This window comes from Macrobrachium nipponense, chromosome 5, assembly GCF_015104395.2.
Source record: "Macrobrachium nipponense isolate FS-2020 chromosome 5, ASM1510439v2, whole genome shotgun sequence".
Classification (NCBI taxonomy): Eukaryota; Metazoa; Arthropoda; class Malacostraca; order Decapoda; family Palaemonidae; genus Macrobrachium; species Macrobrachium nipponense.
Window position 1 is genome coordinate 95250736 of NC_061107.1, and position 15678 is coordinate 95266413.

Below are 15678 nucleotides of genomic sequence, written 5' to 3' on the forward strand. Positions count from 1 at the left end.
TACGCCGTTCAGGACGAAAACGTCTCTCATGAAACATGCACACAAATCGGCAAATTTTTATAACGTTTAAATAACATTCATATACGGAAGGGTAATGTTGCTTTATCTTTGCCCTCTAATAACAACAGAAGCGTTTCCTTTTGCAATTAATCGTTTTTCAGTGAAGCGGAGTTTGGATAAAAGAATACGATTTTAAATTCAACTGGTAGCATTCCACTGTCTGTTGGCACTTTGATGTAAAATGAAAGGACGAGAAAATACAACTATTTTGATTAGGAGAAATGTTTAACGGAAATTTGGTCCTGTTTCGTTAAATCCTGATTCGTTGATGTGTTAATCGTTACATTTTGTCGTGAATGGCATATATATATATATATATATATATATATATATATATATAATATATATATATATATATATATATATATATATATATATATATATATGTGTGTGTGTGTGTGTGTGTGTGTGTGTGTGTGTGTGTGTGTGTCTTATGGAACACAAAGTAAATTAGCATTACAGTGTTTATTATCAGGACGCCAACTGTGAAAATCTTTGATCTCTTGATCACTAGCTTACACATTACTGATTAACCAATGGATTTATTCTCAATAATAATAATAATAATAATAATAATAATAATAATAATAATAATAATAATAATAATAATAATAATAATAATAATAATAATAATAATAATAATAATAAATTAAAAAATCCTCATAGTAGCACGAGTCTTCAAACGGAGAAACAAATCCACAGTTATGTATATGTACATATATTTCAGTTTAAAAACAGCAAAGATAGCTTTCGGGAATCTGTACGGTTCCCCTTATCAATCTGACACGTTGATATAACTTTACAGCGAAGTAAACAAAGCAGGAGTCAAAAATTAAGTGACTTGTTATTAACAATGGAACCGGTCGTCCAGTATAAAACAAGCAATGCCGTTGTTTTCTGATGAAAGCCCCGCCAGTCGTCTGGAACGTCGAATTGGTACTTGCCTAATGCGGTCGTTCTGATGGTCCTCTTCAACAGCATAGGCGCCGGCAGAATCGGTTACTGGAGATAGCCGAGTTACCTGAACGGGAGAAAGAGAGGCAACCGCAGCATCAGATGTGGCTAAAGAGACAACATTCTCCTAATGTTCTTTATTCTTAAAACCTTTAATATATTTCTTGGAAATAAGGTTATTGGTGAATTTATCTTCCTGTGTGAAAGATTTATTGCCTTCCATGGAAAAACCACTGTCTATCGCCGCATCCTCCACTAGCCTTCTGATACCAACTTCTTTACTTCTGAAAATTACTTTAGAATCTTCCCAATTTATGCGGTGATCGAGCTTAAGACTGTGACTGACTAATACATTGTTTTCCGCATGTAACTGGTAAGCTCTTTTGTGTTCCCTGATTCTAGTGGGCAGCCCTCTACCACTTTCCCCGAAATATTTAGAGTCACATTCTGAACAGGGAATTTCGTAAACACCAACTTGTTTGTGATTCGTTGTACTATTGTTATGTATAAGAAGTCTCTTAATAGTGTTATTATAATTAAAGACTATATTTATTTTATCATTGTGATTTTTGTTAACAGTGTTCCTTATTTTGTTTAGGTGAGGATTAAAAGGGAGTGCAAGACAATTCGTAAACTTCTTTTTGTCATTTACTTTAGATGTAGAATATTCTTCTGGCTTTTTTAAAGGCATTATTAATAAAATAGGAAGGGTAACAAAGTTTTTTGAAAACATTTTCAATGTGTTTAAGTTCTCTGTCAAAACAAAATTGACTAAGATGTTAGTTTTGACTTCACTATTGTGCCAGGAGAAAAAATTAATGTATGTTTCTGCATTGGTTTCTTTACGATAAACTGTAAATTTAAAAGTGAAAGTTACTGGGTCATGGAAGATCAATATGTCTAAAAACGGCAACTTATCAGCTGTTTCGTGTTCGGCTGTGAACTTGATAGAGGGCAAGATTCCATTAATATAACGGTCGAAATTGTCAAAATTTGAAGGGTTACCTTTAAAAATAATGATAATATCATCTACGTATCTCACCCAAAAAATGGGTCTTAGTGAAGGTTCACAGTTCTGTAAAATTTCAACTTCAACAAATTCCATGCATAAATTGGCAAGAATTGGAGACAAAGGAGACCCCATTGAAACACAAAACTTTTGTCTAAATCCTTGATTGTTAAAGGAAAAGACTGTGGAGGACACACAAAGTCGAACTAGATCTAAGAACTGTTTAGTGGGTATAGCAAAATTAATGTTACCTAAATCCGACTGTTCCTTGAGCTTATTAAGTACATATTCCAATGGCACATTTGTGAAAAGCGCTGTCACATCTAGACTAATCATTTATTAATAATAATAAAATAATATTATAATAATAATAATAATAATAATAATAATAATAATAATAATAATAATAATAATAATAATAATAATAATAATAATAATATTAACCATTTTCGTTTCGTTTGAAATTTAATTAACACACACACACACATGTATAATATAAAAGTTTATATGATAACATAAAATAAGAGCTGATTACAAGCACCAATAGTTGAAAAAGCTAAAACAATTCAATGGTAAAATTACAACGCTCAGACTTAAATTACTTGCACACTTGACTAAACGGAGAAAAGAAGTAGTACAGAACAATTATAATTAACGACAAGAACATTTAGACATCTCAGCAAAATTACATATATGCATTGAAAGAACTCCAACACACGCAGTCTAAAGTAAAATTCATATATTCATAAATTATAGCTAAAATGAGCTCCACACTTAACCAACCTTTCAGCATCAAAGATAGATAAACACTAAAAGTAAACAACGTCAAGAGACAAAGAATGACAGAAAATTTAGGCTAAAATCAAGGGGACGTTGTTTGCTTTTAGTGTGTTTTTGACTTTGATGCTGAAAGGTTGGTTAAGTGTGAAACTGTTTTTAGTTGTAGTTTGTGAATATATGAATTTTACTTTAGACTGTGTGTGTACGAGTTCTTTCTATATATGTATTTTGCTGAGATATCTAAATGTTCCTTTCGTTATTTATCATTGTTCTGCATTTCTACTCTCCGTTTTAGTCAAGTGTGCAAGTAATTTAAGTCTGTGAGTTGAAATTTTACCGTTGAATCGTTTCAGCTTTTCAAGTATTGGTTCTTGTAATCAGCCCTTATGTATATCTATCTATCTATCTATCTATCTATCTATCTATATATATATATATATATATATATATATATATATATATATATCATATATATATATATACATATTTATATTATATGAATATATATATATATAATAATATATATATATATTTATTTAATATATATAATACCTATATTATATTATATGATATTATATATATATTAATATTATATATAAATATAAATATATGATATATATATATTATATATATAATATACACACAATATGTGTGCATGTATACATGATAAATGCATGTGAAAACAACATGTCTTAAAGGCAATCTAGTATCGGAACGTATTTTTATGTAAAGACAGGCTTAACAACTTAGAACGATATCATGGTAATATCCGTGTGTCACTAAATTTGCAATGGTGCATATATAAGCTTAAGTGTTCTGAGATTATAGTCCATGCCGTTTTCTCTTATACTCATATATATATATATATATATATATATATATATATATATATATATATATATATATATATATATATATATATATATATTGAAAGTTTCAAACGAAAGAAAAATTATCATTATTATTATTATTATTTTATTATTATTATTATTATTAATTATTATTAACTAATAAATCCATTGGTTCATCAGTAATATGTAAGCTACTCATCAAGAGATCAAAGTTTTGCACATTTAGGTTCCTAATTATAAAAAAAAACTGTAGTGCTAATTTACTTTGTTTTCCACAAGACACTTCCAATTGTGTTATCTGCTCAGGCCGTATCATATTTTCTTTTAAACTACGACGTTAGTAAGAAATAGGCAGCTTGATGAAAAGGTTAGGACGTGGCATCAGAAAATTTACGATTTATGCACATTATATGATGTAAAACTTAGACGGTATTGGAAATATTAAGTTTTTCCCATGAAATATAAGTGGTATATCGCACTCAAAGGCTATGCTGATAGCTTTTGAATCGCAGTATCATTTTCATACTTACCAATCTACTTATTTGTCCTTTTCTACAAAATCTCATTCTTCATTACTGCTAACAACACGGGTGTACTGGACATCGAATTACGTATTATTGTGTCGTAAGGAAATGTCTGTACTTCTTAAAAAATTAATATAATTATTACCACGGAATCCTGTTGTTTAAACCAGTCAGAGATGGGTAAAAGGATACAGAGAGGTCACGCCGTTGCGTTTGTTTATGTGGGGCCAGGGGATCAGGAAGGTTGCTTGGGACGCTTGTTTTGCATGCTCATCCCTTCCAAAACAAGCTGTGCTTGGTAGGGAGGCTCTCGGGACACGAAGCCTTGAAATACATTTCAGTAAAGAAATGTTATATACCATGAGTTATTCGTAATGCCAAAACCATAAACGTTTTGCTTACTTATAAACAATTGTAGGCTACGTAACAATAAAATGTAAAATAAAACAGGTTTGTGTGAGTCTATGAGAGAAAGTCCTTGATGTAAAAACGATTTGTTTTGTTTAGTGGGGAAAACCACCAGGCGAGAGAGAGAGAGAGAGAGAGAGAGAGAGAGAGAGAGAGAGAGAGAGAGAGAGAGAGAGAGAGGGCGTGGATTTTGGGGGCGGTGTCGTGAAAGTTTAAAGGAAACATGATTCGGTAAACTGTAATTTTCTTTGGTTTGTTTAAGTAATAATTTGTATGCAAAATGGGAGACAATTTTTTCTGATTATCTGGATAATGTGGACTCAAGTTTCACGGATATACCAGTGATTGCAATGCTCACTGAAGAATCTTGTGCTTTTCCTAACCAAGTACCACAAACGTATTTTATTTTCTACGAGGACGAGTATACTTGGCACATGGCCATTTTCTTCATGGTCTAGGCACGACAGATGCTGCTTTGGACTAAGGTAGAGAAATAGGGAGACATACACACACAAACACACATAGTTCAGTAAATACATATACACACACACACGCATATTATGTATTTAATTTCCATTTGGAAAAGCATATAATGGGATGGCTGGAGAGATATCGTGGAGGGTGTTGAGACTGTAGACCGTTCCTTGCAATATGCATTCTGGGAAAGGATTGGCTGTTCTATCTCTATGCAAGGGGAGACGTCCGAGGTCAGAAGGAGGACAGCTGACGCAAAACAAAGAGACGTTAAGGGATGTGAAGGCAGGATGTGCAGGGCCTGTTTTGAATCGCTCATGTTTATACCTTTGGTACAGTGCTGTTTTATAATGGTTCAAAACAAGGGTTAGCTACGTAATGGTAGCAAACGGTAGCAAGCGCAATATGTGTGTAAATTGAAACTAAGAAGACGGAGGAAAGAATGCTAATATGGGAGTAAGAAAATATGGATAATGGTAGAGAATGAGTTATGGAAGCCAGGGTGAGACTATATGAAAATATAGTTAATCCAACTGGATGATGAATGTGAAATAAAATGAAAGTTAAACGTATTAAGATGAACTATTTACGTGGTACATACATGGTCCGAAGAACTAACAAGGTGAAAAGAGTGAAGGTACAAAGAAATGGTACAGAGGTATGTATGTGTTGGTGAAAGAACGTATCAGAGTAGCTACTGGGATGGTTCTGTCAAACGGAGAAAAAGGATGACGAGAGAATAGTGAAAAGGATGTATAACTGAGAGGTGGTAGGTGGAAGGAGATGAGCAAGACCTGGGAAGAGTTAGATAGATAAGACGACAGATGCATAGAAAAAAGATTGGCTTCAGTGTCCAGGAAGAGCGCAAATATGCGTAAGATAAGGGTAGACGACAGTTTAACATACTGCTGATAAGACCGTTGTTTAGGTGTATGGAAAGGCAAATGTTGTGAGAGTTTTATTGTACAAAGCGTCCTTCCACAATTTAGGGCTGAAAACTGTTAAACCGGTAGTGACCACTGAGAAAGGACTGCTGGGTCTAAGTGTATTTGTATGGGCATAAATCCAGAAATGCCAGATGCTTTCGGCATAGAAGACGCATGAAAATCAGTGGAGTAGTTCATCGGTCTAGCAACTTCATCCCACAAACCCCTGCTATAAACTGTAAGGGTAACAAGCTGTAGCTCATATATATATATATATATATATATATATATATATATGTATATATGATATATAAATAAATGTGTATATATATATATATTATTTTATTTTTTATATATAATCATTATCTATCATATATCATATATAATATGTTTATATCTACCTATCTGTGTATATATCTATATATATATTATATATCTATATTGCTATATCTGTAATATATATATCTATCTATATATATCTATCTATTTATTTATATATCTATGTGTATATATATATATATATATCTCTATCATATATATATAGTATAATATATATATATATATATATATATATATATATATATAGTAATATAATACATATACATGTGTATATATATATATAAATCTATATATATTTCTATATTTATATATGTATATATATATAGTATAGTTATATATCTATATTATATATATTATATAGATATATGTGTGTGTGTGTGTGTGTGTGTGTGTGTGTGTGTGTATGTATTATAGATATATATATTATATATATATATTATCTATATATAATATATATATATATATAGTATAGGTGTGTGTGTGTGTGGTTGTGTTGTGTGTGTGTGTATGCATGTATTCATGTGTATTTCGTTGACAAATATCATCTGTTGTGATTCAGGCAATTCTTAAAGCAAAAAAATTATGCTGTAAAAATAATTATTTCTTTTTACATTTCAAAACTCTGAGGAAGAAAAATGAAAAACACAAAACGCTTCACCAGTAATTCTGAAAATATACTCCATGACAATGAAAGGATCTGTTAGTATCTCCGAGTGCACGAGACTGGCTTGCAAAAAAAAAAAAAAAAAAAAAAAAAATTTTGTTTATTGTTGCTAAGGCTGAAGTCGCGTGGGAGGTATTATTGAATACCGTGAGGTGAATTGCATGGCAGGGGGAGTGGGGGGAGGGGTAAGGTGGGCTATTGCACAAGCAATTCCTCAGTTGGGACGGGGAGGGAAGGTGAGGAAAGGTCAAAGCAGCGGTATGGGATGGGCACACAAATCGTGAAAGTTTTAGTAATTATGATACATAAGTTTCATGATATGTGTGTGTGTATAATATATGTATATATATATATATATATACACACACACACACACACACACACACACACACACACACACACATATATATATAAATATATCATATATATATATATATATACATATATCATATATATATATATATACCACAAAAGTACAGGATCAGCAGGCTCAGAATCAACAACAACAGGGGGGGCAAGGAAAAGGCACTGCAATTATTTTGACAGGCTTATCAGAGCCGACGGCGTGTTACAATACCAGCTTACATTTCATAGGCTGGAAGTTACACAAATAAAAATAATAAAAAGAGAATGTCATATAAATATTTATGAAAAAAAGAGAAGGTAAAAAAGTTACAAAATATTGGTGGTAAGCGAACAATAAAAGCGCACGCAAACAAACAGGTAGTTAAGCAATAAACACGAGGGAACGATCATTTCTATTAAAATAAATTCCAAGGTAGTTAATTCTTCTCTGTTTTGAAGAATATGTGACCTGCATTCGATTCTTTCAACAATCGCTTTGTATATCCATCGTGAATTCCCACTTCGCAATTGGGATATGTATAATTATAATCAATGTTGGAAATCAAAACTGGGCGAAGATAAAGAATCTGAAGAGACTCCAAAGTGAGAGGGATGTTTTGAATCAATTTAAAGTTTACAGCAGGTAGTTCTTAATTTTTACGAAGACTAGGATATTATCCTATCTTTCTGTTAACGGCACACCAACATGATTGGCCGTTTAGCAAGAAGCAGCTGTCTCAGGTACGTAGGGATTTGCGTAGGTATTCCATAATCCTAATTTTTGGAACTGTCCATATTTCTTTAGCGTGCTCATAAGTAGAAAATAACACTTAAACTATCTTTAAAAAAATTTCTTATTTGGAGTTCCACTCTACTCGCGTAATAAAAGGTAATTTCTTTTGCAGATTTTTTATAATCACCAAGTCGCAGTGAATCTGTTAGTCATCAACGTATCTGCGCAGTTAGTTGATTAGAAATTAATTTCTCGACATAACTTGGTTAGGATCCCGCAATAAGTTGTATGTCCCATTGCTAAGTAACCAATTGGTTCCACGCAACGCAAATAGAAATCTAATTCTTTGGGCCAGGCCTAGGACAGCTGTTAATCAGATCAGTGGTCTCGTTAAACTGAGATATGCTTAGGTAACCGGGCCAAGAGTAAGTACGTCTTTCAGAACACTGAAACATCAACACTTCTCTATAATGCTTAGAACAGCGAAAGACATAGCCAAAATGCGTACATTGCTGTAGGCTTATATTTAAGTGCATTATTTTCGAAAAGTAGAGTTTAAACAACAATTGAAGTTTTTTTCCTCTTAGTTTTTTCGCAACGCATAGTTACTTGATTGGTGGATTCTACCACTTCACAAGCAAAATTAGTTGGTGTTACATTTGAGAGATAAATATGAATAAGGAATTATTTTTTCCAATGAAAATTGGTCGTTACTATAATGGATTATTCCTCAACTGTTTAGAAAAAGGATGTAAAAATGACCGATCATGGAGTGGAAGTTAGACAAACACCCCATGAATGAAAGGTTAAAAAGATATGATAAAATGAAAATAATGACTGCTGATCAAATAAAAAGGTAAACATATAGACAGACAGAAAAACGAATTAGTAAATAAATGAAATATTCTAAAAGATATAAGCAACGAAGGAGAATGAATAAAGACAACAGACATGCAGAAAAATAAACAAACGCATAAACGTGTAGCATAAAAAGTAGAGAGAGAGAGAGAGAGAGAGAGAGAGAGAGGGTGAACATCATTGGGCAAGCAAGAAGATGATGCAATTTGAACCAAGCTTCATCACCCACTTCCAAACCCAGTGACCCGAGAGATGTGAAAAGCATCCCGAGTGTCCTCCAGATTCTGCGATGAGGAGCCACTCGAAGCCGAAAGCCGTCAGCAGCGGTTGAAATTCTCGAGTGGTCTCGAGAAGATTAACTCCCTTTTTATGTTTCAAATTTCTAGAGATCATCCATTTATTCATCACGTTCGCTCGCCGATAGTTGAAACCTACGTCATTAAAAAACAAAATTCTGCGTAAAATTTCCTCTTGCAGTTCATAGAAGTATTAAAAGTTGCAGGAATGCTGCCTTATATACGCTCACTATCATTTCATAAAGCGTTAAAGATTTATTTGTGTGTGTGTGTGTTTTTATTTTTTTTTTTTTGAGTCTCGTGAGGACTTGCCCGTAAAGAAGTCATTACTCACCTTTTATTGCTTTCCATGAATTTGTCGAGTTTTCTCTCCCTTCAGTGGCTCACTTCGTCTCTCGCGTCTCCACAGGTATTGCCGTCCCCATTAAAACCGTTTCCCTTTCCTGAGAAATATTGAGGTTCTGTTGCCTTGAGGAGTAAATTTGTCATTGCGTAAGTAAACAATGCATTTTACGCAGGTAAATATATACCGCATAAGGCATAAAGTATTATGTAAATTAATTATTAATGTATAAAACAATATTCGGCAAGTCAAGAGATACACTCTCCTCTCTCTTCACCCTCACCCTGACAGTGCGGATTTGGGTTGTGTGGGGCACCTGGTCACTTGGACACCACACCCCCCACCCCCCACCCCTACCTCCCCTCCATGCTAGTAATGATGATTTCAACAACCAACATGAACTGTACAACAACACAGTAACAACAACTACTACTGCGTGCAGGTGCATACATGTGATATATATATATATATATATATATATATATATATATATATATATATATATATATATATATATATATATATATGTACCGTGTGTGTGTACATGTTACAGATATATATGCTAATCCTAAGTGGGTCCCCTACGAAATGATTCTAGATCCGCCACTGGCCCCCTGGTACCATCTGTCTTTCTACTCCTTCATACTTGCGCAGTTGATCTGCTTCAAACCGGTATATAAAGAATACTCGTAGTTAAGGTCTTTCTACAAGTTCCAATTAATCCTTGCTTATCAAAATACTCTTATAAATTCTGCGACTTCAAGATGGCATTGGCATCATCTAAAAGGTTATGTAGGGACCCTTTGAATGGAAGAGATCTCATTAAACTTAGAATAAAGAATATCTTTAGATTTTAAGCAATTTCTATTGAAAATTCCTTTTAATGGTCTATACAAGAGCAATAGAAGGTCGACGGTTATAACTGTTATTTAAAGCAATTTAACGACTGCGCTGTTACGAGGTTTCAAAACATGCCAATGAAAAGGCCAAAATAGAGGTCTTTGATGTTTAAGGATATTTTAGTTCAACCAGACCACTGAGCTGATTAACAGCTCTCCCAGGGCTGGCCCGAAGGATTAGATATTTTTACGTGAATAGGAACCAATTGGTCACCTAACAACGGGACCTACCGTTTATTGTGGGATCCGAACCACACTATATCGAGAAATGAATTTGTATCTTCAGAAATAAATTCCTTTGATTCCCCGTTGGTCGAGCCGAGATTCGAACTCCAGACCACCGGATTGGTAGCCGAGCACGAAAACCACTCGTCCAACGAGGAACTGGTCCTTGTTGTAACCACAATATGCGGCAGGGAGAACGAACACGTTCAAAATCATTCATTCTAAGGAACCGCATGAGAAAAAATTGCTCTTCAATTCATTTCATCGGTCGTCTTCATTCAACAGCATTCAGGTGGCAATGGTGAATACGCTATCTTAATGTTCAAAACACAACAGTCCAAGACCTTCTGTCCATATCTATTCTAAAAAAAAGAAAGAAGAGAAGTAGATGTGATGAAAATCGTACTTAGACAAACAAAATATAACATTTAAGAACATTATATTTTTCTATAAGACTTTTTGAAAACAGTTGTGTGATGAAAATCTTTCATCGTTTGCACACACACACACACACACAGACAAAGCAAAGGATATAGGACCTTAGTATCTGTATTCTATCGACGCACCAACATCACCTGAAGTAAAATCCTCCTTGACTCTCAAAGTTATATGAGTATGCATTTTCTACTGCCTTCCTCGACTGCTGGAATCCAGTCAGCCTTGTATGATAAAAGTTAACGTAACACACACACACACACACACACACATATATATATATTATATATATATGTATATATATATATATATATATATTATATATATATATATAATATATATAATATATATATATTTCTGAGTGAGTGATATATATGTGTATATATATATATATATATATCTATATATATATATATATGTATATACTATAATATATATATATATATATATATATATATATATATATATATATATATATGTATAACTGCATCACGAAAGTTTGGAACGTGATAAATCCATAAATAAAGGTATAAGCCACGAAGGAAAAATAAACAACGGAGTTTCTTCAAGATCTGTCGACTGAACGTCCTTTACTCAACAGACAAACTACTGAGTAAAGGTCGTTCAGTCGAAAGATCATGCAGAACTCCATTTTTTATTTTTCCTTCGTGGATTATACCTATATATATATACCTATATATATATAATATAATATATATATATATATATATATATATATAATATATATATATATAGTATGTATATATAGAATAATAAAAAAATTTGTTTGCCGGCAGTATTTTAATAAGTACATGACTCTTCACTATTGAAAACAGCGAAACAAAGTCGTAAAGAGGAAAGAAAAAAAGTTATCAACAAGTAGCATGAAAACGTTCAGTGCTAGTGATCCAAAGTTAGATAGTATTATTTCCGGCTTCTCAGTATGGGGACGCTATTTTGTCGGGGATTTCAGTGGTCATGATAATCGCAAATCGGAGTTCATAGTAACTGAGATCTTTGTTATTCACGCGTTCTTGAGCCTTGTTGCCGCAGGCAAAGAAGAGCTCGTGTCATGATACCAACATGGGATGTCCTCTTTCTTTCAAAGGTTTTGACAGCGTCTTCGGCCTTGAAGGAATGACTTCAACGCGTCTCGCTGTTGCGAGAGACAAATATCATGATCTCACAGACGCCTTTGAGAAATGCGAATAAAATGCCAAATACACAATAATATAAGCATAATTGTACTCATAATCAAACGGCCGAAGATATTCAAAGATTATACGCCTGAAGTTTCATACTTTGCCTTTTTAAAATTTATAGTTGTGTTCAGTTGAAAACTGCGACGATATTGATGCCATCTAGTGGGAACTTGCTAAAAGGTGTTTGGGTCTGACGCCTCTCCCTAGCCAAGGTTCGCGCATGCAGGTGCTGGTGGTTCCTGAGGGGGAAGGGGGAGGGGGGAATGGGGAGGGTGTTGCTCATTTCGTCCTAAGCAAATTCACGCCCACCTTATACTTCAAGGATTTGCAACAGGATGTCAATGACGCTTTTTATCTTTGACTGTTAGCGAAAAAAAACACATATCAAAATTTTCACGGACGTAATTTGTGCATGTTTGTAATGCCATATTCGTACTAAGAAAATGGGAAACACTGGTTTCAAAATTTGAATATCTTAATGTTTGCGGTATGTTGATCAGGTTTATTACCGTTTTTTCTCGGTATTATCCTGGATATACCAAAACTTCCGAGGATTTTCCTTTCATTTTTTTAGTAAGGTTGCCTCAAGTATTTATTCGTGGCTTCCACCTTGATTTCTGGATAAAGTAGCGACTATAATAAGAGTAAAAAAAAAAAATAACAAAATAAATGAAAAATTTATAATACACAGAAACAATAACGAAAAAGTCTCTCGTGAAATAGTAACAAAACGCCCTATATCTATTTGTACTTCACATGTAACGTGAAGTTATATATACAAACATACATACATACACACATACATATATTTATATATATTATATATATATATATATATATGTATATATATGGATATATATATATATATTTATATATATATATATATATATATATATATATATATGTGTGTGTGTATATATGCATATATATATATATATATATATATATATATATATATATATATATATATATATATATACTATATATATACATGGTCATGCCAAACAATATCGATGGGCACATATTTCTGCTTTAACCTTCCACTTCCAAATACGGCAACCGTCTCGTCATTCTTAATTATCATCTACTTCTTTTTCCTTTTATGGACATCCCATTACATGGTCCTCACTTATTTCGTCTTTCACTCATATTCCTTTACGATACATCTGTTCACTGCCATTTTCACCATTTTCTCTCTCGTTTTTTCGTCTAAAAACATTTTTTTTTTTTCACCGAGATACATTTTAACTGTTGTAACCTCCCGTCCACTATTCTTGATTTTCATGCAGTTCCAATCATCCGATGCAGATAAATCTTTTGCCTATACCTTGTATTTTGCCTATATACCGTATATTAATTTTCTGTGTTTAGTAAATATTCAATATTAATATACAGTAAGCCACTGGAAAAAGGTATTTCCCTCTAAGGAATTGTTATACAGTATTATTCAGTCTAACATTGTACATTTTTTTGCAATTTGAATATGTCTTTCAATGTTTATTGTTATATCTAAGTTACTTATGGGCTTTATCAATCGTCCGCCAAAGAATATATCACATATAACTTTTCCTCTTTATTTACGTCTAACTTGTTCCACTCACTTTTCGCTTACTCGGGGAGTAAGACTACAAGCAACACTGTTGTTGTTGTTGTTGTTGGGGGTACGAAAGGTCTATGGAAGAACCTAAATAGGTCTGAAAAAGGTGTTTTGCATTCAGGTAAAGATACAGGAATTGTATGATAGGATATTTATGATTTATTTACCAGAAAGAAAATGTAAAAAAATAAATAATGTGTATGTTAAACAGTAGTACAGAAAAATTATTTCTTATATAATACAAGGCTCTATCTCAGCGTAGATTTTAGCATGTTTTAAATCTTGCATGCGTCCCCAGTAAGCTGGAGGTCTGATCACACCTTGTTTCCCATTTAAAAGTCTGATGTCATGTTCTGTGTCATTAATGATTTTCACTGAGGTTAGTTAAAAAAAAGCGGCGAACACCCTCATCTTGCTTCCATGATTTTGAAATTCATCTCTTCCCCATTTGCTTCATTAAATATTAAAAAGAAGGTCAGGATTTTGAACTAGTACTGCTGGTATTTGTCCCTCTTGTTCTATAAATTACACTAAATCTTTATTTCTCTTAGGTATTTTATTTTTTATGCCGTTTCAGCAACCTTTAGATGAAGTCGATGATTTATAATTAATTATTTACAAACTGGCTTTAAAGGTCTTTCTACCCCTAAAAGATTCTTCCATGAAATATTGCGAAATATATTTGTATTTTAATTCATAAAATCTGGCAAAAGTTGCCTGACATTCGTGGTCTTCTTTCCTCACTCTCAGCTTGTTTTAAATTTTCTTGCCATCATAATCATCATTAACATCAACTAGTCTTCTGGAGAGACGTTTTGAATCAATTCCCTTCGAATTATATTGTTTTGAATTTATGTTCCTTCTCCCAATAGTCTTTTGAAATAACAGGTCTCTTAAAAATATATTGACTAGATTTGCAGTCATTGTACTTCCTCTTCATGCTTAAGAAGTTAAGAGTTTCATAGTTCGCTTCCAATATGTTGCCATGCTTCTGTACTAGTATTGTCTTAGCCTGTATATGTACAATATATATATATATATATATATATATATATATATATATATATATATCTATATATAATATATATAGATAATACATATATATATCATATATATATATATATATATTATATAATATGTATATAGATATATATATATATATATACTATATATATATATAAATATATATACCATATATATATATATATATATATATATATATATATATATATATATATATATATATATATTATATATATATATATAGTATATATGTATATATACCATACATATATATATATATATATATATATATATATATATATATATATATATTATATATATATATATATATATATATATATATATATATATATATATATATATATATATATATATATATATTGTACATATACAGGCTAAGACAATATTAGTACAGAGGCATAGCAACATAATGACAGCAAAATGTGAAACTCTTAAGCATGAAAAGGAAATAACAATGACTTTGGAAATCTAGTCAAGGTATTTTAAAGAAACCTGTTAAGTTAAGGAGAAATTACTAGGAAAATTATGGAGGAGACTGTGTATGCGTGTGTCCGTGTATGTGTGTGTATACAGAGAGAGAGAGAGAGGGGGGGGGGCCGTATTTGGAGTCTTAATTTGCAGCTACCTATGTTTACTGCATGAACTTATTGCTTTTTATATTTTCTTATCATCTTATATTTTTGTTATTATATCTCTAGAGTTTCCTATTTCC